Source organism: Oncorhynchus keta, unplaced genomic scaffold (genome assembly GCF_023373465.1).
Source record: "Oncorhynchus keta strain PuntledgeMale-10-30-2019 unplaced genomic scaffold, Oket_V2 Un_contig_19568_pilon_pilon, whole genome shotgun sequence".
Taxonomy (NCBI): Eukaryota; Metazoa; Chordata; class Actinopteri; order Salmoniformes; family Salmonidae; genus Oncorhynchus; species Oncorhynchus keta.
In genome coordinates this window covers 76,466-92,652 of record NW_026281544.1, presented here as the reverse complement: position 1 = coordinate 92,652, position 16,187 = coordinate 76,466, and the positions used below count along the sequence as shown (strand labels likewise).

The 16,187-nt window shown below is 45.1% G+C and overlaps 1 long non-coding RNA gene across 2 annotated transcripts; it reads left to right on the top strand.

Annotated features, from left to right (window-relative positions):
* The first annotated feature begins 3,647 nt into the window (after nucleotides 1-3,647).
* On the top strand, nucleotides 3,648-4,715 carry LOC127920467 (uncharacterized). Of its 2 annotated transcripts, none has more exons than XR_008106346.1 (3): nucleotides 3,648-4,438; nucleotides 4,519-4,551; nucleotides 4,699-4,715. It is a non-coding gene; the product is annotated as an uncharacterized LOC127920467 (long non-coding RNA). The 2 variants fall into 2 exon arrangements; XR_008106345.1 differs by lacking the exon at nucleotides 4,699-4,715 and adding an exon at nucleotides 4,666-4,682.
* Nucleotides 4,716-16,187: the final 11,472 nt, after the last annotated feature.

Sequence of the window (16,187 nt, the reverse complement as noted above, 5' to 3'; positions counted from 1 at the left end):
ATCTTATAAACCAGCAAATTATTAGAATCAGGTGCGCTGGATTAGGGTTGTAAATGAAAACCTACAGGACGGTAACTCTCCAGACGCAGGGATGGTGAGCCCTGTTACAGAATACGCATAAAATGCATCTTCCATTAGCAACGTCTGACTAGGCCCACACATATTGTCTCAAGAACATGTTTTATTGTTAATGCCCTCAAACACCAAGTTAGACATACCTATAATTAAAACGAATAGGCCGTCATCACTGTCAATCGTTGCTCGTAATTCTTCAGATTTTACCGGTGAAACGGCATCTGCATGCCAATCGTTTGATTGGCTCTCAATCAGTTTTCAACTACAGCAGATGGTGTTAACTAAGTGTTAGTCTTTCTTGTATTCTAGTTTCAATCGAAGCATATATATCCGGCCTAGTGGCTCTTTTGAGTTTGGGCAATATATATATATATTTATTTTTTTTTTTTTTCCACTTTTCAGCTTCACCATCCTACAATCTCGATAGAAATGTGGTGTGTTTGGTGTAACAGTAATGTTATTGCCCTACTGCGCTACGCTATTATATTTGGTTTTGTCAAGTGAAATAGGCTACTAATGAATCATTGTGATTTTACAAGACATTGATTCCCGCTTTGATCTAACTTTACTAAACGAGCACCTTTGTGAGAAGTGATAATCTTCTTATTTTGTATCAATAAGTCACGAGCAGGACTATTCAGCCGTAAGGCAACAGATGTTGAGGGTTATTTTTTAAAGGTTTGGAGCGCCCTTCGTGGTTCTAAAAGGTCAGCGCGAAATCTATTTTTATTTGATTAGCTTGAACACATGGTTACAATATACCCTATTACTGAATAAAAGAAAAACACAGGGGTTAACTATAATCTAATTTATTTGCATAGACGTAATCATCAAATCAATTGATTAAGTAGTGAACATAAATCATTACTACGTAGAATTGCAGGAAATTCGTTTTAAAAACAGCCATTATTATTATTATTGCTAACTATGTGTATTTGACCAATAACATCTGCTAACCATGTGTATTTGACCAATAACATCTGCTAACCATGTGTATTTGACCAATAACATTTTATTTGATTTTGGAGGATTGAGAACTTTGGCCAATCAGAACGTTTAAAAAGCCCCAACTAGATTCAGTGTGTCTGCTTTGATGTCCGTGAAACTCCATCGACCCCCTCTCTCGTGTCTGCTTTGATGTCCGTGAAACTCCATCGACCCCCTCTCTCGTGTCTGCTTTGATGTCCGTGAAACTCCATCGACCCCCTCTCTCGTGTCTGCTTTGATGTCCGTGAAACTCCATCGACCCCCTCTCTCGTGTCTGCTTTGATGTCCGTGAAACTCCATCGACCCCCTCTCTCGTGTCTGCTTTGATGTCCGTGAAACTCCATCGACCCCCTCTCTCGTGTCTGCTTTGATGTCCATGAAACTCCATCGACCCCCTCTCTCGTGTCTGCTTTGATGTCCATGAAACTCCATCGACCCCCCTCTCTCGTGTCTGCTTTGATGTCCATGAAACTCCATCGACCCCCTCTCTCGTGTCTGCTTTGATGTCCGTGAAACTCCATCTACCCCCTCTCTCGTGTCTGCTTTGATGTCCGTGAAACTCCATCGACCCCCTCTCTCGTGTCTGCTTTGATGTCCGTGAAACTCCATCGACCCCCTCTCTCGTGTCTGCTTTGATGTCCATGAAACTCCATCGACCCCCTCTCTTGTATCTGCTTTGATGTCCATGAAACTCCATCGACCCCCTCTCGTGTCTGCTTTGATGTCCATGAAACTCCATCGACCCCCTCTCTTGTGTCTGCTTTGATGTCCATGAAACTCCATCGACCCCCTCTCTTGTGTCTGCTTTGATGTCCGTGAAACTCCACCGACCCCCTCTCTTGTGTCTGCTTTGATGTCCATGAAACTCCATCGACCCCCTCTCTTGTGTCTGCTTTGATGTCCATGAAACTCCATCGACCCCCTCTCTTGCACAGTGGAACCCAAAACGATATGTCACCACTTGGTTACAGTTATACCGTTCTTCCCGAGGACACCCAACCCAGAGTGGCCACAGCAAATCCCAAGGAGCCGGACCCTCTCTGGAAGTTTCTGTAGCCCTGCTTGGGATATTTAGCCTATATTGGCTATTGGTTGAGATGGAGTGCCGTTCCTCGTCTTTCTCGCCACCACCAGAGAGAAGACCTGTAGGCTGCTGTAGGCTGCTGTAGGCTGCGTATTTATTTGGTTGGTCATTCAATCGTTGTTCATGGAATTTTTGTGAAAATTAAATATAATATATTTCGGATCTGAATACATTTTCGGTGTATTGTCAAACTGAAAAAGATGAGGAAGTGCACCTACCTCCTCCAGCACTACACACCTGTTATATCTGAGTTGTCCCTGTTGTCATAGAGATAAGAAAACTCATGAGAATAAACCGTTTTATTACAAGGGCTTCCAGTTTCACCATTTTAAAGTAGGGTGGGGATTCATGAGTTGGGAGCAATTAATCCAATGAAGAAGAAAAATGTACTACTTTAAAATGGAGATAAGAGCTAAAAAAAAATGGCTGATACAAGAATGAGTCCTGTATCTATCTCAATGGCCTGTTGTTCACAGTGTATCTGCCCTCTCTTTGGCTAGACCGGTCCCACCTGATCTCACCTCCTCCAGCCTGCCTTCCATCATGGAGGATTCCATCATGGATTTCCATTGTTAAAGCAGTCACTCAAAATCTTGTCAATTTAATAAACAATTGTTGTTTCAGGACAACTGGGAATTCAGAAAAAACTGAGGTCAAATCCTGATTTCAAATGACCTTCATGTCAGAGGGATTCCGACTTGAGCTGGACGACGTTTAAAAACACATTTTCCCTGTCAGAGATAAAATTAGTAAAGTTGGAGGTTGGCGATTTCCAAGGTCCCAGATGTCTTGAACGCAGCATGATGGTAAATTGGGACTGATGGTCTGTTTACGTAGCAGGTTAGGATAATTAACTTTGCAGGTTAAAATAATCTGGTTTCCCATTGTTGACGTAGCTATGCAGTTCTGAGACAACCATCCGTGGGTGGAGGGGGCACAGACTGACGCCTTGATCACACCGACAGTGTTATTGCGCAAAATAGAACGCAACATAATCTAGATATACGGCCAACAGAAGTTCAACGTTGACCTACTGCTATTTCTGTCAAGCCATCTACACATAGTTTGACGAATCCAATGTATGCACCACGCAGAACGCACTGCAAGGCAAACGCAGCATTCCATTGGAAATGAATGTCCTTCTGGTGTACCAAAACGCAATGGCACTGTCGGTGCAATCGAGGCGTGAACGTGTCACCTCCCCACAATTCCCAACCAAACGCAGCTCCATCAGGACCAACTCAAGAAACTGCTTGAGCTACGGCTGAGAATTAGAAAAGTATGAAAGACAACGGTCCGATATTCTAGAACATTGCTGTGCTCTAAAAAGGAATACACCTTTTTGGATTATGATCGACACACTCCTTGATCCCAGCGACAGCGTCATTGCGTTTTGGTTCACTAGAAGTGCTTTCCTTTCCTATGGGAACGATGTGTTTGCCTTGCACCATCGCGTTGCAGAGGCAGTTGCAGTGCGTTCTGTGTGGTGCACACGGGTGGATTTAGCTAACATATGCATCAAACTGGATGCAAAGACAGCTTGACAGAAATGGTAGCAGAAGTTGAATGTTAAACTTGTGTTGCACACATATCTAGGGGCTCCCGAGTGGCGCAGCGGTCTAAGGCTCTGCATCTCAGTGTTAGAGGTCTTACTACAGACCCTGGTTCGATTCCAGGCTGTATCACAACCGGCCGTGATTGGGAGTCCCATAGGGCGGCGCACAATTAGCCCAGCATTGTCTGGGTTAGGGTTTGGGGTAGGCCGTCATTGTAAATAAGAATTTGTTCTTCACCAACAGACAAGGACAGGTCAGTTCTAGGCTGAGGAACAGACAAGGACAGGTCAGTTCTAGGCTGAGGAACAAACAAGGACAGGTCAGTTCTAGGCTGAGGAACAGACAAGGACAGGTCAGTTCTAGGCTGAGGAACAGACAAGGACAGGTCAGTTCTAGCCTGAGGAACAGACAAGGACAGGTCAGTTCTAGGAACAGACAAGGACAGGTCAGTTCTAGGAACAGACAAGGACAGGTCAGTTCTAGCCTGAGGAACAGACAAGGACAGGTCAGTTCTAGGCTGAGGAACAGACAAGGACAGGTCAGTTCTAGGCTGAGGAACAGACAAGGACAGGTCAGTTCTAGGCTGAGGAACAGACAAGGACAGGTCAGTTCTAGGCTGAGGAACAGACAATGACAGGTCAGTTCTAGGCTGAGGAACAGACAATGACAGGTCAGTTCTAGGCTGAGGAACAGACAAGGACAGGTCAGTTCTAGCCTGAGGAACAGACAAGGACAGGTCAGTTCTCGCCTGAGGAACAGACAAGGACAGGTCAGTTCTAGGCTGAGGAACAGACAGGTCAGTTCTAGACAGGACAGGTCAGTTCTAGGCTGAGGAACAGACAAGGACAGGTCAGTTCTAGGCTGAGGAACAGACAAGACAGGTCAGTTCTAGGCTGAGGAACAGACAATTCAGTTCTAGGCTGAGGAACAGACAAGGACAGGTGAGGAAACAGACAAGGACAGGTCAGTTCTAGCCTGAGGAACAGACAAGGACAGGTCAGTTCTAGCCTGAGGAACAGACAAGGACAGGTCAGTTCTAGCCTGAGGAACAGACAAGGACAGGTCAGTTCTATATTATTATTATTATTATTATATATTATTACAGTTCTAGCCTGAGACAACAGACAAGGACAGGTCAGAGTCATTCTAAATGGAACAGATTATTATTATTATTATATATTATTACAAGGACAGGTGAGGAACAGACAAGGACAGGTCAGTTCTCGCCTGAGGAACAGACAAGGACAGGTCAGTTCTAGGAACAGACAAGGACAGGAACAGACAAGGACAGGTCAGTTCTAGGCTGAGGAACAGACAAGAGAGACTGTGAACAGACATTGGACAGGTCAGTTCTAGGAAACTCTGAAACAGACTTGACTGGTCAGTTCTACACGCCTGAGGAACAAGTCAAAATACATTTCCTTGTTCCGCTAGCAGTTGGTAGACACGAGTGACTGATCTGGTCAGTAAGGAACAAAGAGAGACACAGGGATGTGTCCTATCAGTGCTGCCAGTGCTTTAGCCTCCTGGTGGATGGACCAGTCCATTACACCAAGGCATACAACTCAAGGTGAGATGGGTGAGTGATCTTGCATTGGTGATACATCTTAAAGCAGGGGGCAGGATCGACTTCGTGAAACCCAGTCTTAAAACCACCATAATCAAGGCCAGATTAAGAAATCGTAGGCGCCAGCGCATAATATAGACTGGATTTTGTTTTGCTGCCTCTGGGGCCCCCACTTTGGCCCCCCACCTTGGGCCCAGGGGATCAGCCCCAGTGCCCTGAAATGTATTCAGAGTTAAAGTAGGCCTATAGGCCTATTAATCCAGCACAGAGTTTTAAAAAGTGCTTGACATTGAAAAACAAGATTTGTTCCTAAAATAAAAACCCAATTTCAAATTCAGTTTCTTGGTCAATGTGGCGTTTAAAATTCAGCTTTTCACCAAATCCCAAGTTACAGGTAACACTATCAATTTGCTGGCCTCACATCTGAAAGTGACTCCACCTGTCTACTTTCAGAGAAGAGAAAACCATACATTTACTCTTGCTTGCAATAAAAGCACACGTTTCAATTGGAAAAAGTTGATTTTGAACAGCATCATGGTGTCTTCAGCATACAGATGAAGATTTGCAGTCAACAGTCTTCCCTATATCATTTAAATATAGTGAAAGGATCAGTTCTTGAGCCCAGAAACTCCTTTTGTAAACCTCCAAAACTCAGGACCCTCCTGTGCTACAGTTCTGTTTCAGTTCTAGGAACAAACAACTGGTCACACGTGCTGACAGGTGTAGACCGAACAGTTCTTACAAACCTCTTAACCAACAATGCAGTTTTAAGAAAAACAGGAACAGAATAGCATATACAGGGGTACCAGTTCAGAATGAGTCAATGGGGGCAAATTAGTTTATGTACATGCCTAGGGATATTGAAGTGGCTATGCATAAATAATAACAGAGAGTAGCAGCAGCGGGGGGTACAAATAGTCTGGGTAGACATTTGATTAGCTGTTCAGGTCAGAAGCTGTTTTGAGCTTCTTGGAACAAACAAGGACAGGTCAGTTCTGGCTGGAGTCTTTGACTGAGGGCCTTCCTCTGACAGATTGAGGTCCTGGATGGCAGAAGCTTGGCCAGGTGATGTACTGGTTCTAGGCTGAGAGGAACAGACAAGGACAGGATGCTCTCGATGGTGCAGCTGTAAAACCTTTTGAGGATCTGAGAACCCATGCCAAATCTTTTCAGTCTCCTGAGGAGAAATAGGTTTGGGATGTTGGCCCAAACTCATAGGTTTACTCCAATATCTACATTGTTTTTTTTACATTGCATGTAGACAAACAATTGACATCTTGATTTTAGATTTTTACTTTCAAAATCTACAAGTAATACTGTTTCACAGAACTTTTTGAAATTGGCTGATTTAAGATAAAACTACAACCCTGTTACGGTCCACACAGAGACACTGTACTTCTGGAAACACCTACAGCTAAGGCACACGTTATGCCCTGGGGTCTGGACCACCCGTTTCATCAGATATCCCTGGGGTCTGGACCACCCGTTTCATCAGATATCCCTGGGGTCTGGACCACCCGTTTCATGAGATATCCCTGGGGTCTGGACCACCCGTTTCATCAGATATCCCTGGGGTCTGGACCACCCGTTTCATCAGATATCCCTGGGGTCTGGACCACCCGTTTCATCAGATATCCCTGGGGTCTGGACCACCCATTTCATCAGATATCCCTGGGGCCTGGACCACCCGTTTCATCAGATATCCCTGGGGTCTGGACCACCCGTTTCATCAGATATCCCTGGGGTCTGGACCACCCATTTCATCAGATATCCCTGGGGTCTGGACCACCCGTTTCATCAGATATCCCTGGGGTCTGGACCACCCGTTTCATCAGATATCCCTGGGGTCTGGACCACCCGTTTCATCAGATATCCCTGGGGTCTGGACCACCCGTTTCATCAGATATCCCTGGGGTCTGGACCACCCGTTTCATCAGATATCCCTGGGGTCTGGACCACCCGTTTCATCAGATATCCCTGGGGTCTGGACCACCCGTTTCATCAGATATCCCTGGGGTCTGGACCACCCATTTCATCAGATATCCCTGGGGTCTGGACCACCCGTTTCATCAGATATCCCTGGGGTCTGGACCACCCGTTTCATCAGATATCCCTGGGGTCTGGACCACCCATTTCATCAGATATCCCTGGGGTCTGGACCACCCATTTCATCAGATATCCCTGGGGTCTGGACCACCCATTTCATCAGATATCCCTGGGGTCTGGACCACCCATTTCATCAGATATCCCTGGGGTCTGGACCACCCATTTCATGAGATATCCCTGGGGCCTGGACCAGCCATTTCATCAGATATCCCTGGGGCCTGGACCAGCCATTTCATCAGATATCCCTATGAAGATCATTGAACACTATGGGAAAAGAGACAAGGTCTCATATTATAATATACTCTACTCAACCTTAAGTCTCCAATCAGATTGCATGGGAAAATACTTTATTTAACCTTTATTTAACTAGGCAAGTCAGTTAAGAACAAATTCTTATTTACAATGACTGCCTACCCCGGCCAAACCCGGACAACGCTGGGTCAATTGTGCGCTGCCCTATGGGACTCACAGCCGGATGTGATACAGCCTGGAATCGAACCAGGGTGTCTGTAGTGACGCCTCAAGCACTGAGATGCAGTGCCTTGGACCGCTGTGCCACTCGGGAGCCATATGGACATATCCTTCACAGATGAGGAATGGCAAAACATACTGAGGTCCAATAAGACACGAAGACCGTTGCAAGAGAGCTGCGGTCAAGGCTATCTCCGTTGACAACCATCCACAGGTTCTACTGGACTCTCCTGACTGCTGGGGATGCAACCAGGACAGAGGCACCTTGGTTCACTTGTTATGGACGTGCCCACATTTACAACAGTTCTGGAAGATTCCCTTTGGCCCCAGACTGTTCCCCAGACTGTTACCCAGACTGTTACCCAGACTGTTACCCAGACTGTTCCCCAGACTGTTCCCCAGACTGTTCCCTAGACTGTTCCCCAGACTGTTCCCTAGACTGTTCCCCAGACTGTTCCACACTGTTCCCCAGACTGTTCCCCAGACTGTTCCCTAGACTGTTCCCCAGACTGTTCCCCAGACTGTTCCCCAGACTGTTCCCCAGACTGTTCCCCAGACTGTTCCCCAGACTGTTCCCCAGACTGTTCCCCAGACTGTTCCCCCAGACTGTTCCCTAGACTGTTCCCTACTGTTCCCCAGACTGTTCCCCAGACTGTTCCCCAGACTGTTCCCTAGACTGTTCCAGACTGTTCCCTAGACTGTTCCTCAGACTGTTCCCAGACTGTTCCACACTGTTCCCTAGACTGTTCCCCAGACTGTTCCCCAGACTGTTCCCCAGACTGTTCCCTAGACTGTTCCACACTGTTCCCTAGACTGTTCCCCAGACTGTTCCCTGTTCCCTAGACTGTTCCCCAGACTGTTCCCCAGACTGTTCCACACTGTTCCCTGTTCCTCAGACTGTTCCACACTGTTCCCCACACTGTTCCCCAGACTGTTCCCCAGACTGTTCCCCACACTGTTCCACACTGTTCCCTAGACTGTTCCCAGACTGTTCCCTAAACTGTTCCCCAGACTGTTCCCCAGACTGTTCCAGACTGTTCCCTAGACTGTTCCCCAGACTGTTCCCCAGACTGTTCCCACTGTTCCACACTGTTCCTGTTCCGAAGACTGTTTCCCAAACTGTTCCCCAGACTGTTCCTACTCTCCAATCCCTCTGAACTGAAACAGAACATCACCCTCGCTGCCTTGTTTTCGTCCTAACCAACTCACTTTTTTTTGTGACCCCAAACTTTTGAACAGTAATGTATGCCCAGGCCGTGAGCAGAGCAAAAGGCCCAACCCCAACTAACGCACCCCCAAGTCCCATCCTGGACCTAAAAGGTATGTATCAGAAGCTCAACATGCTCTGCTCACACTCCCTTTGGCCCTAGACTGTTCCTACTGTCCCTCTGGACTGAAACAGAACGTCCCCCTCCCGCCTTGTTTTCGTACTAACCAACTCACTTTTCAGTCTCAGTCAGGCCTTTTTTAAATGACCCCATTTCTATGAGTAGAACATGTATTTTTCCTTCTGTCCTTTTCTTGTCGGCCAGGTTCTCTGTTCAGTTGGAGCTCTCAGCGTGGCAAACGACACTGGGGATTGTAAAACAAAACTACCCTGCACTGTGCCTGCAAAACTATACACCCCCCCCCCAAATAGAAGAGCCATGACATTGATCCAGTACAGGATGTGCTAAATGGTTAAGACTGCTGCATATGAACACATCTGATACAAACTGATTAAGCACATTCAAAACGTTTGAGTTAAGGTGGGCGAGCCAGCTAGGCAATATTTCAGACCCCTCCCACCCTCAGATAGCAGGTTGACGCTTGTCATGGTTCTTGTCCTGGAGGCAAAACAGAGCCGTTTCCCCTCCGATAGATCAGCTGCAAAGTCCAAATTGGCTACAGTGAATTCGGAAAGTTATTCAGACCCCTTCACTTTTTTTTTTCTTACATTTTGTTACATTACAGCCTTATTCTAAAACTGACAACGAAAAAAATCCTCTTCGATCTACACACAATAACACAAAATGACAAAGCGAAAACGGGTTTTTAGAAATGTTTACAAAAAATAAGTATTCTGACCCTTTGCTATGAGTCTCAACATTGAGCTCAGGTGCATCTTGTTTCCATTGATCATCCTTGAGATGGTTATACAACATTATTGGAGTCCAGCTGTGGTAAATTCAGTTGATTGGACATGATTTGGAAAGGCACACACACACCTGTCTATATAAGGTCCTACAGTTGACAGTGCATGTCAGAGCAAAAACCAAGCCATGAGGTCGATGGAATTGTCTGTAGAGCTCAGAGACACAATTTTGTCGAGGGAAGGGTCACAGATCTGGGGAAGGGTACCAAGAAATATCTGCAGCATTGAAATTCCCCAAGAACACAGTGGCCTCCATTATTCTTAAAAATGGGAGAAGTTTGGAACCACCAAGACTCTTCCTAGAGCTGGCCCCATCGGCCAAACTCAGCAATCGGGAGAGAAGGGCCTTGGTCAGGAAGGTGATCAATAACCTGGTGGTCACTCTGACAGAGCTCCAGAGTTTCTCTGTGGAGATGGGAGAACCTTGCAGAAGGACAACCATCTCTGCAGCACTCCACCAATCAGGCCTTTATGGTAGTGGCCAGATGGAAGCCACTCCTCAGTAAAAGGCACATGACAGCCCGCTTGGAGTTTGCCAAAGTGCACCTAAAGGACTCTCAGACCATGAGAAACAAGATGCTCTGGTCTGATGAAACCAAGATTGAACTCTTTGGCCTGAATGCCAAGCACCACACCTGGAAGAAACCTGGCACCATCCCTACAGTGACGCATGGTGGTGGCACCATCCCTACAGTGAAGCATGGTGGTGGCACCATCCCAGTGAAGCAGTGAAGTGAAGCATGGTGGTGGCAGCATCATTAACTCATGCTGTGGGGATGTTTTTCAGCGGCAGGTACTAGGAGACTAGTCAGGATCTAGGGAGTTTTTCCTAGCCAACGTGCTTCAACACCTGCATTGCTTGCTGTTTGGGGTTTTAGGCTGGGTTTCTGTGCAGCACTTTGAGATATCAGCTGATGTACGAAGGGCTATATAAATACATTTCATTTGATCCTTGATGAAAACCTGCTCTAAAGCGCTCAGGACCTCTCAGACTGGAGCGAAGGTTCACCTTCCAACAGGAGAAAGACCCGAAGCACACAGCCAAGACAACATAGGAGTGGCTTCGGGACAAGTCTCTGAATGTCCTTAAGTGGTCCAGCCAGAGCCCGGACTTGAATCCGATCGAACATCTCTGGAGAGACCTGAAAATAGCTGTGCAGTGATGCTCCCCATCCAACCTGACAGAGCTTGAGAGGATCTGCAGAAAAGAATGGGAGAAACTGCCAAAATACAGGTGTGCCAAGCTTGTAACGTCATACCCAAGAAGTCTGCTGTAATCGCTTCCAAAGGTGCTTCAACAAAGTACTGAGTAAAGGGTCTGAATACTTATGTAAATGTAATATTTCATTTTTATTAACAAAATTAAAATAATTGCTAACATTTCTAGACCTGTTTTTGCCTAGTCATCATGTGATGTCATCATGGGGTATTGTGATGTCATCATGGGGTATTGTGATGTCATCATGGGGTATTGTGCATAGATTAATGAGGAAAATAACAAATTAATCCATTTTAGAATTAGGTTGTTATGTAACAAAATGTGGAAAAAAAGGGGAAGGTGTCTGAACTTTCCAAACACACTGTATGTTGTCAAAAATCATACAAACACAAGTTAAGATCAAAAAGCAAATTTAAGGTTAGAAATTAGGGTTAGCAGTATGGTTAACAATTAGGTTTAAAATCAGATTTTATGACTGTGCCAGCTAGTGAGCACTCCGCAGCGCTGCCTCCAGAACAACATTCAAAACTAAGAATGCTCTCCCATCTTGACCCCCCTTATCAAGTTGTGTTGACAGAATGCTAATAGTAGTTGAAATAAAAGTTACACTACCCAAAATATACTCAATTTGTGGAAGGACCCACACACTCGGTCCTCAGCCCTAGGCTCAATGCCAACAAGGTATCCACACTCACTATGTCCTCTGTATGCTGTTCTAACCCATCTATGAAAGGGTGTGATGCACTCTTGGTTGGAATGAGGTCCATGTCCATCTCAGCTTTTCTCTTCCTTGGAGAAAAGGTCAGTGGAAGGTCTTTATCCTGTGGAACATGGGCCTTCATATCCAGCAACACGCTTCTGAGCTGTGAAGACAGGTCAGTCACGTACTGTTCCTCTTCGAGATGATAAGTGAGTTCTGTGATGTCTTTAAGATATCCTGCACATTGCCTCCGTAACCGCAACAGCTTCCTAGAGGACCTCTTCTTTCCTCTTCCAGATGGACCTTCGTATGGACGGTCAATGTTGGAGTCTCCGGTGGCCCGCTTGGTCTTAAACATGACATTTCTTATGTCACTGTCAGTGGGGTAATAGCGCCTGCGAGTAGGTGGAGGGGGCTGCTCTCCGTGGAAAAGCTCTTCCACTACAAAGGTGTTCAGATGACACTTCATTTCAGTCATCTTTCTCACACCAGACAGAGTCAGCTGCTCAATCTTCTCTCTCAGCCTGGCATCTACAGCTTCCCTAACATGAGCTGCCTGTTGGAGAAAGAACACATGGGTTTATCATAAAGAGGTCAGTGGGTAACTTAACCAACACTCTATTATATAGGTTCTATAGTTATATTAACCTCGCCAACAACTGCATGTGAGCTGTGCTCAGAGAGGGAGGGGAACCTGACACAGTAGACAACCTCTGCCTTCACGGAGCTGGGCGTTTCACTTAGTGCTGCCTTCAGAGTTTGGGAGGCCTCCTTTTTAGAGCACACTGTACTTTCCTCAATCTAGACATAAAAACAGTGGTATTTGTTACATATGTACTGGTACCATGTACGGTGTTAGGATGATTCACACAGACAGCCCAATTCTGATCTTTTTTCCTCCCACTAATTGATCTTTTGACCAATCAGATCGGCTCTTTTGCCCATAATTGGAAATGGGCTGCCTGTGTAAACACGGCCTTAGACTTTGACCAACTGTAGGCGTAGACGTTAAAACTTTTTCATATTTACCTTAAAATCAGGAAAGCGAATAACGTGGGCGATGTTTATTATAGCCTTGCAGTCCACCTTTTTGGTATTTTGTACCAGTTTCCGTTTCTGTAGAAAGGTATGGTCTTCAAGCTACGGAAGATATAATAAAAATACATTTGACTTTTATAGCTAAACATTTAATAATAATAATAAAATAAATTGACTGACAATACCAGTTAAAAGTTTGGACACAGCTACTCATTCAATTTGTACTATTTTCTACATTGTAGAATAATAGTGAAGACATCAAACATAATGATATATATAACATGTATGGAATCACGTAGTAACCAAAAAAGTGTTAAACAATTCCAAATATATTTTTGATTCTTCGAAGTAGCCACCCTTTGCCTTGACAGTTTTTGTACACGCTTGGCATTCTCTCAACCAGTTTCAACCGGCATTCTCTCAACCAGCTTCACCTGGAATGCTTTTCCAACAGTCTTGAGTTCCCACATATGCTGAGCACTTGTTGGCTGCTTTTCCTTCACTCTGCGGTCCAACTCGTCGCAAACTATCTCAATTGGGTTGAGGTCGGGTGATTGGAGGCCAGGTCATCTGTTGCAGCACTCTCCTTATTGGTCAAATAGCCCTTACACAGCCTAGAGGTGTGTTGGGTCATTGTCCTGTTGAAAAACAAATGAGTCTCACTAAGCGCAAACCAGATGGGATGGCGTATCGCTGCAGAATGCTGTGGTAGCCATGCTGGTTAAGTGTGCCTTGAATTCTAAATAAAATCACTGACAGTGTCACCAGCAAAGCACCCCCACACCATCACACCTCCTCCTCCATGCTTCACGGTGGGAACCACACATGCAGAGATCATCTGTTCACCTACTCTGCATCTCACAAAGACACGGTGGTTGGAACCAAAAATCTCCATTTTGGACTCAGACCAAAAGGACAGATTTCCACCGGTTTAACATCCATTGCTCGTATTTATTGGCCCAAGCAAGTCTCTTCTTCTTGTTGGTGTCCTTTAGTAGTGGTTTCTTTGCAGCAATTCGACCATGAAGGAGTGATCCACGCAGTCTCCTCTGAGCAGTTGATGTTGAGATGTGTCTGTTACTTGAAGTCTGTTATGCAATAATTTGGGCTGCAATTTCTGGGGCTGGAAACTCTAATGAACTTATCCTCTGCAGCAGAGGTAACTCTGGGTCTTCCTTTCCTGTGGTGGTCCTCAAGAGACAGTTTCATCATAGCGCTTGATGGTTTTTGCAACTGCACTTGAAGAAACTCAAAGTTCTTGAAATTTTCTGAATTGACTGACCTTCATGTCTTAAAGTAAAGATGGACTGACGTTTGTCTTTGCTTATTTGAGCTGTTCTTGCCATAGCCTTATTTGGTAAAATACCAAATCCGTATTATCTTCTGTATACCACCCCTACCTTGTCACAACACAACTGATTGGCACAAACGCATAAAGAAGGAAAGAAATTCCACAAATTAACTTTTAACAAGACACATCTGTTAATTGAAATTTCCAGGTTCCAAGTGACTACCTCATGAAGCTGGTTGAGAGAATGCCAAGAGTGTACAAGGCTGTCAACAAGGCAAAGGGTTCCTACCTCATGAAGCTGGTTGAGAGAATGCCAAGAATGCAAGGCTGTCAACAAGGCAAAGGTGACTACCTCAGGCTGGTTGAGAGAATGCCAACAAGGCTGTCAACAAGGCAAAGGGTGACTACCTCATGAAGCTGGTTGAGAGAATGCCAAGAGTGTACAAAGCTGTCAACAAGGCAAAGGGTGACTACCTCATGAAGCTGGTTGAGAGAATGCCAAGAATGTACAAGGCTGTCAACAAGGCAAAGGGTTCCTACCTCATGAAGCTGGTTGAGAGAATGCCAAGAATGTACAAGGCTGTCAACAAGGCAAAGGGTGACTACCTCATGAAGCTGGTTGAGAGAATGCCAAGAGTGTACAAGGCTGTCAACAAGGCAAAGGGTGACTACCTCATGAAGCTGGTTGAGAGAATGCCAAGAATGTACAAGGCTGTTAACAAGGCAAAGGGTGGCAGCTTTGAAGTATCTCAAATTTAAAATATATTTAGATTTGTTTTAACACTTTTTTTGGTTACTATATGATTCCATGTGTTACTTCATAGTTTTGATGTCTTCACTATAATTCTACAATGTATAAAATAGTCACAATAAAGGAAAAACCCTGGAATGAGTAGGTGTGTCCAAACTGTCAACTGGTACTGTATGTGGCACTTTTCTAGACACCCAAAGCTCTTTACAGTGTACAGGGAAACTCACCACCCGAACCCCACCTACATACTCTTGCAATAAGTGCCATGGCCTCTTTAGTGACCACAGCGTTAGGACAACCCTTTAAAGTCCCATGGCCTCTTTAGTGACCACAGCGTTAAGGACAACCCTTTAAAGTGCCATGGCCTCTTTAGTGACCACAGCGTTAGGACAACCCTTTAAAGTCCCATCTTACTGAGGAACATTCCACTGTTAGTACTTCAACATGATTCTAATTAAATGTTATATAAAGTGTTATGGTGTAAAGGACAGTGATCCATCTGTGAACTTACTTCCTTCTTGTCTCTTTCAGCAGCATATTTCTCTTTGGCTTTTGTCTGTCTGTCTTTGCCCTGGTGGCATTCATACGTCTTTGTGCCAACAACTTGAAACGGAACGCCATTGAACGGGATACTTTTACTCTCCCAGCTGAGTTTTTCCGTGCCAAAGGCTGTGCATCTGTTAAAAAGGTCAACAATATAATATATTACTAGTAGAATGATAGGCTTGTGGGGAAACTAACAAAGTTGCTCTCTGGTCGAGCGCTTGGAATGGAATCTGTTATGCTAGCTAGCTAACTTAGTTAGCATCTCTCTGTCAAATAACTCATCTATTCTTGAAAATGGATCCCTTTATGTTGATGATGCAATAGCAATTTTGAGGCAATAAAGTTGAGCATCGTTGCCATGGCAGCATTGCTTGCTGCAACCAATGTACTCTTAAGGAGTGTAGGTGAGTCTACCATTACTCTTTAAGGTCAAAGGACCTTATACACTACACGAGTAAAAAAAAATGACACCTGCTCGTCGAACATCTCATTCCAAAAATCATGGGTATTAATATGGATTAATATGGAGTAACAGCCTCCACTCTTCTGGGAAGGCTTTCCACTAGATGTTGGAACATTGCTGCTATAACAGCCTCCACTCTTCTGGGAAGGCTTTCCACTAGATGTTGGAACATTGCTGCTATAACAGCCTCCACTCTTCT